Below are 7292 nucleotides of genomic sequence, written 5' to 3'. Positions count from 1 at the left end.
ATATGGGAAAATTTATAAGTTCTAGTATGGATATGGGAAAATAATAAGTTCTAGTATGGATATGAAAAAATATTGAGTTATATGGATATTAAGAAATAATAAGTTCTAGTATGGATATGGAAAAAATTATTTATATTGATATGCAATAATAGTTTAATGGATATGGGAAAAATACTAAGTGTAGTATGGATATGGAAAATACTGATTCTAGATGGATATGGAAAAATAATAAGTTTCTAGTATGGATATGAAAAATATTGAGTTTATGGATATTGAAGAGATAATAAGCTCTAGTATGGATATGGAAAAATTAATTATATTGTAATAGTAATAATAATGTTATATGGATATAGAAAAAATATAGTTCTAGTATGGATATGAAAAAAATTATTATATGAATATGGGAAAATTATAGTTCTAGTATGGATATGGGAAAAGAATAAGTTCTAGTATGGATATGAAAAAATATTGAGTTTATGAATATTAAAGAAATAATAAGTTCTAGTATGAATATTGAAAATATTATTTTATATTGATATGGTAAATAATGATTTATATGGATATGGGATAAATACTAAATTCTAGTGTGGATATGGAAAAAACGAGTTATATGGATATGGGAAAAATAATAAGTTCAAATATGGATATGGAAAAATTAGTTAATAGTTATAGGTATGGAAAAAAATTAATTATATAGATATAGAACAAAAAATAAGTTATATGGATATGGTGGCATCAGTACGAAATATGCCCAATTTACATACACCGGAGCCGCAGTACGATAAATACCCATATTTAGACGTCGTGGCCAAAAACATATATAGGGAGGCAGTGCTCGCCGACCGGCCGTATTGTTCAAAATTTATGTTTATCATATTATTTTGGCAATGCTATATATAAATGATATCTTATACATATAATTCAATTATAGCGATATGGAAATACCATATTATATGTATAAAGAAAAAAATGTATATAAAATATACATTGACATACAAATATGGCTAGTTGTATGGATATGCCGTATTCATTATATGGATACGGCATATAGATTATATAAATATGACCAAAAATATTTTATATTGATATGGCAAATAAAGAAATTACTTGAATATGGAAATAAGAAGTTATATTGATATGGAAGAAAATAATGAGTCATATAGATATGTTGGCATCAGTACGAAATATGCCCAATTACAACACCGGGGCCGCAGTACGAAAAATACCCAATATTTAGACGTCGTGGCCAAAAACATATATAGGGAGGCAGTGCTCGCCGACCGGCCGTATTGTTCAAAATTTATGTTTATCATATTATTTTGGCAATGCTATATATAAATGATATCTTATACATATAATTCAATTATAGCGATATGGAAATACCATATTATATGTATAAAGAAAAAAAATGTATAATAAAATATACATTGACATACAAATATGGCTAGTTGTATGGATATGCCGTATTCATTATATGGATACGGCATATAGATTATATAAATATGACCAAAAAATATTTTATATTGATATGGCAAATAAAGAAATTACTTGAATATGGAAATAAAAGAAGTTATATTGATATGGAAGAAAATAATGAGTCATATAGATATGTTGGCATCAGTACGAAATATGCCCAATTTACATACACCGGGGCCGCAGTACGAAAAATACCCAATATTTAGACGTCGTGGCCAAAAACATATATAGGGAGGCAGTGCTCGCCGACCGGCCGTATTGTTCAAAATTTATGTTTATCATATTATTTTGGCAATGCTATATATAAATGATATCTTATACATATAATTCAATTATAGCGATATGGAAATACCATATTATATGTATAAAGAAAAAAAATGTATAATAAAATATACATTGACATACAAATATGGCTAGTTGTATGGATATGCCGTATTCATTATATGGATACGGCATATAGATTATATAAATATGACCAAAAAATATTTTATATTGATATGGCAAATAAAGAAATTACTTGAATATGGAAATAAAAGAAGTTATATTGATATGGAAGAAAATAATGAGTCATATAGATATGTTGGCATCAGTACGAAATATGCCCAATTTACATACACCGGGGCCGCAGTACGAAAAATACCCAATATTTAGACGTCGTGGCAAAAAACATATATAGGGAGGCAGTGCTCGCCGACCGGCCGTATTGTTCAAAATTTATGTTTATCATATTATTTTGGCAATGCTATATATAAATGATATCTTATACATATAATTCAATTATAGCGATATGGAAATACCATATTATATGTATAAAGAAAAAAAATGTATAATAAAATATACATTGACATACAAATATGGATAGTTGTATGGATATGCCGTATTCATTATATGGATACGGCATATAGATTATATAAATATGACCAAAAAATATTTTATATTGATATGGCAAATAAAGAAATTACTTGAATATGGAAATAAAAGAAGTTATATTGATATGGAAGAAAATAATGAGTCATATAGATATGTTGGCATCAGTACGAAATATGCCCAATTTACATACACCGGGGCCGCAGTACGAAAAATACCCAATATTTAGACGTCGTGGCCAAAAACATATATAGGGAGGCAGTGCTCGCCGACCGGCCGTATTGTTCAAAATTTATGTTTATCATATTATTTTGGCAATGCTATATATAAATGATATCTTATACATATAATTCAATTATAGCGATATGGAAATACCATATTATATGTATAAAGAAAAAAAAATGTATAATAAAATATACATTGACATACAAATATGGCTAGTTGTATGGATATGCCGTATTCATTATATGGATACGGCATATAGATTATATGGATATGACCAAAAAATAATTCATAAAGAAATTATATGAATATGGCAGAAATAATTGGTTATATTAATATGATCAAATAATACTTTATATAAAAAAGTGAATATCTTTGGTTGGGTGGCAAAGAGAATTAAATATGCCCGATATATAGACGTCGTGGCCAAAAACTACTATAGGGTGAAGTGCTTGTCTGTTGGTCTATATATATACATATAATATTTTATGCGTACACATTATTATTATAGATAGTTAATATCTATCGTATGGGTGGCAAACGGAATTAAATAATTTCGATATTTAGACGTCGTGGCCAAAAACTACTATAGGATGGTCAGTGGTTGTCCACCAATTAATTATTGAACAAACCATATGAATATCATATGCTGTTGTCAATATAATGTATATCAATAATAATAAAAAATAAGGATGGTACAGTAAGTAGTCCATCTACTATTGAACAAAATATATTATAATATATACTTTTGTTATCAATAGAACAACATATATTAAAATCAAAATATTATCCGTATAAATTTGTTTCTTAAATGAAATTAAGACTTGGCTACGCGGTTAATATTATAAACCCATGATAATAAGGTGAAACAGAGGTCAAGTTTCTATTATATATAGAATAACAAATTGTTTCCGACTTTTATCGTTAATCTTTGGTGGCAGGTATATATGATAATTTATATTAAATTATTATATCCCCTGTCGTTTGGGCACAGAGTATCGCTTGCCGGTACAATGTGTTTACAAAAAGCATTATAATAAAATATAATTGCAATATTAGTGATCAAAATAATTTCATATGCGCTCGGTTTTATATCATATATTACCAGAGAGTTATATGGAAAAGATAAATTTTAAATTTATCATCAAAATGCAAATGATTTAACTCAATATTTATATTGGTTAAACAAAAATTGTACATGTGTGGATACAATAATTATGTATGGTGAACAAAAATGATATTTTAGAATGAAATATGTATATATAATATAATAAAAACTTATAGAAAGAACAATATATATTGAAAATTGTGTTATAAAAAAGTTGTACTTTTTCTTTAACATCAATTATAAACTTGTTATATTAGTGGCGAAACAAGTAAAAATTAAAGAACGTATACGAATGCCATATAAAAATGGCCGTATTCGAATTAAAATAGAATTATTTCACAAAGCAAAAAAAAAATATTGAATTAAAATCAATATTTAAGAAAAACCGAACATATAAAATGGAAATAAAATCTATTATATTTATATTACTAATTTCTATTCAAAAAATATGAATGAAATATGAACGAAAACATTATTCTGGTTGATCCTGCCAGTAGTTATATGCTTGTCTCAAAGATTAAGCCATGCATGTCTAAGTACACACGAATTAAAAGTGAAACCGCAAAAGGCTCATTATATCAGTTATGGTTCCTTAGATCGTTAACAGTTACTTGGATAACTGTGGTAATTCTAGAGCTAATACATGCAATTAAAACATGAACCTTATGGGACATGTGCTTTTATTAGGCTAAAACCAAGCGATCGCAAGATCGTTATATTGGTTGAACTCTAGATAACATGCAGATCGTATGGTCTTGTACCGACGACAGATCTTTCAAATGTCTGCCCTATCAACTTTTGATGGTAGTATCTAGGACTACCATGGTTGCAACGGGTAACGGGGAATCAGGGTTCGATTCCGGAGAGGGAGCCTGAGAAACGGCTACCACATCTAAGGAAGGCAGCAGGCGCGTAAATTACCCACTCCCAGCTCGGGGAGGTAGTGACGAAAAATAACAATACAGGACTCATATCCGAGGCCCTGTAATTGGAATGAGTACACTTTAAATCCTTTAACAAGGACCAATTGGAGGGCAAGTCTGGTGCCAGCAGCCGCGGTAATTCCAGCTCCAATAGCGTATATTAAAGTTGTTGCGGTTAAAACGTTCGTAGTTGAACTTGTGCTTCATACGGGTAGTACAACTTACAATTGTGGTTAGTACTATACCTTTATGTATGTAAGCGTATTACCGGTGGAGTTCTTATATGTGTTTAAATACTTGTATTTTTTCATATGTTCCTCCTATTTAAAAACCTGCATTAGTGCTCTTAAACGAGTGTTATTGTGGGCCGGTACAATTACTTTGAACAAATTAGAGTGCTTAAAGCAGGCTTCAAATGCCTGAATATTCTGTGCATGGGATAATGAAATAAGACCTCTGTTCTGCTTTCATTGGTTTTCAGATCAAGAGGTAATGATTAATAGAAGCAGTTTGGGGGCATTAGTATTACGACGCGAGAGGTGAAATTCTTGGACCGTCGTAAGACTAACTTAAGCGAAAGCATTTGCCAAAGATGTTTTCATTAATCAAGAACGAAAGTTAGAGGTTCGAAGGCGATCAGATACCGCCCTAGTTCTAACCATAAACGATGCCAGCTAGCAATTGGGTGTAGCTACTTTTATGGCTCTCTCAGTCGCTTCCCGGGAAACCAAAGCTTTTGGGCTCCGGGGGAAGTATGGTTGCAAAGCTGAAACTTAAAGGAATTGACGGAAGGGCACCACCAGGAGTGGAGCCTGCGGCTTAATTTGACTCAACACGGGAAAACTTACCAGGTCCGAACATAAGTGTGTAAGACAGATTGATAGCTCTTTCTCGAATCTATGGGTGGTGGTGCATGGCCGTTCTTAGTTCGTGGAGTGATTTGTCTGGTTAATTCCGATAACGAACGAGACTCAAATATATTAAATAGATATCTTCAGGATTATGGTGTTGAAGCTTATATAGCCTTCATTCATGGTGGCAGTAAAATGTTTATTGTGTTTGAATGTGTTTATATAAGTGGAGCCGTACCTGTTGGTTTGTCCCATTATAAGGACACTAGCTTCTTAAATGGACAAATTGCGTCTAGCAATAATGAGATTGAGCAATAACAGGTCTGTGATGCCCTTAGATGTCCTGGGCTGCACGCGCGCTACAATGAAAGTATCAACGTGTATTTCCTAGACCGAGAGGTCCGGGTAAACCGCTGAACCACTTTCATGCTTGGGATTGTGAACTGAAACTGTTCACATGAACTTGGAATTCCCAGTAAGTGTGAGTCATTAACTCGCATTGATTACGTCCCTGCCCTTTGTACACACCGCCCGTCGCTACTACCGATTGAATTATTTAGTGAGGTCTCCGGACGTGATCACTGTGACGCCTTGTGTGTTACGGTTGTTTCGCAAAAGTTGACCGAACTTGATTATTTAGAGGAAGTAAAAGTCGTAACAAGGTTTCCGTAGGTGAACCTGCGGAAGGATCATTATTGTATAATATCCTTACCGTTAATAAAAAAATTTGTTAATACAAATTTAATACAAATTACCAATATATATATATATATACATAATAATTATAATAATAATTATACCAAAAATATGATCTTAAAAGTAAAAGATCAAATAAATTTCGAACAAGCAAATCGAAATATTGTAATAATATAATATTATTACAAATAAATTAAATAGAAACAAACATAAAATTCGAACAAGCAAATCGAATTATTAATATAATAAAATATATTTTATATATTTATTATAAACTTTTGTGTGTATATGGACCATAATATACACGCGTTGCGAGATGTATTGGCCAACTAATTTGATGATGATCATACATTGGATAATGCAACAACCTAAAATATACAATGTTGTACCTGGTTTCAGGTTAATGTTTTATATAAAATTATCAATATATATTAACAAACAAATGCCATTACAAATAATACTTTGATATATATTGTTTATATAAAACTAAGACATTTCGCAGCATTTATTTTAGGTATATAAATACATTTATTGAAGGAATTGATATATGCCAGTAAAATGGTGTATTTTTAATTTCTTTCAATAAAAACATATTTGACCAAATTTAAAACCAATATTATAAAACTCTAAGCGGTGGATCACTCGGCTCATGGGTCGATGAAGAACGCAGCAAACTGTGCGTCATCGTGTGAACTGCAGGACACATGAACATCGACATTTTGAACGCATATCGCAGTCCATGCTGTTATGTACTTTAATTAATTTTATAGTGCTGCTTGGACTACATATGGTTGAGGGTTGTAAGACTATGCTAATTAAGTTGTTTATACAAATTTTATAATAAAATTTTATAAGCATATGGTATATTATTGGATAAAAATAATTTAATTATTTTATTCATAATATTAACAAATATATGAAAAACATTATCTCACAATAGTAATTAAACTTTGAGAAAAACGAAGAGGAATATTTTCTTTTTCAATCAAATAATACTGAGAAATGTCTAGCATAAAATATTATCTAGAATTGTCTCTTATTAATGATTTGAAATATGAAAAACGTTGACAATATTATTATTCTTCGTTAATTCGTTACAAATAAATGCCATTAATATATATATACGTCAGCTTTAAACGAATTTAATAA

At 30.4% G+C, this 7292-nt stretch overlaps 2 non-coding genes across 2 annotated transcripts; both read left to right on the top strand.

Annotated features, from left to right (window-relative positions):
- The first annotated feature begins 4147 nt into the window (after nucleotides 1–4147).
- Nucleotides 4148–6142, top strand: LOC138914618 (small subunit ribosomal RNA). The gene has a single exon (XR_011420443.1). It is a non-coding gene; the product is annotated as a small subunit ribosomal RNA (ribosomal RNA).
- A 623-nt stretch (nucleotides 6143–6765) lies between these two features.
- On the top strand, nucleotides 6766–6944 carry LOC138914616 (5.8S ribosomal RNA). The gene has a single exon (XR_011420441.1). It is a non-coding gene; the product is annotated as a 5.8S ribosomal RNA (ribosomal RNA).
- The last annotated feature ends 348 nt before the right edge of the window (nucleotides 6945–7292 follow it).

Source organism: Drosophila takahashii, unplaced genomic scaffold (assembly GCF_030179915.1).
Source record: "Drosophila takahashii strain IR98-3 E-12201 unplaced genomic scaffold, DtakHiC1v2 scaffold_65, whole genome shotgun sequence".
NCBI lineage: Eukaryota > Metazoa > Arthropoda > Insecta > Diptera > Drosophilidae > Drosophila > Drosophila takahashii.
The sequence above is the reverse complement of the archived record's forward strand: the minus strand, read 5'-3'. Positions and strand labels throughout refer to the sequence as shown.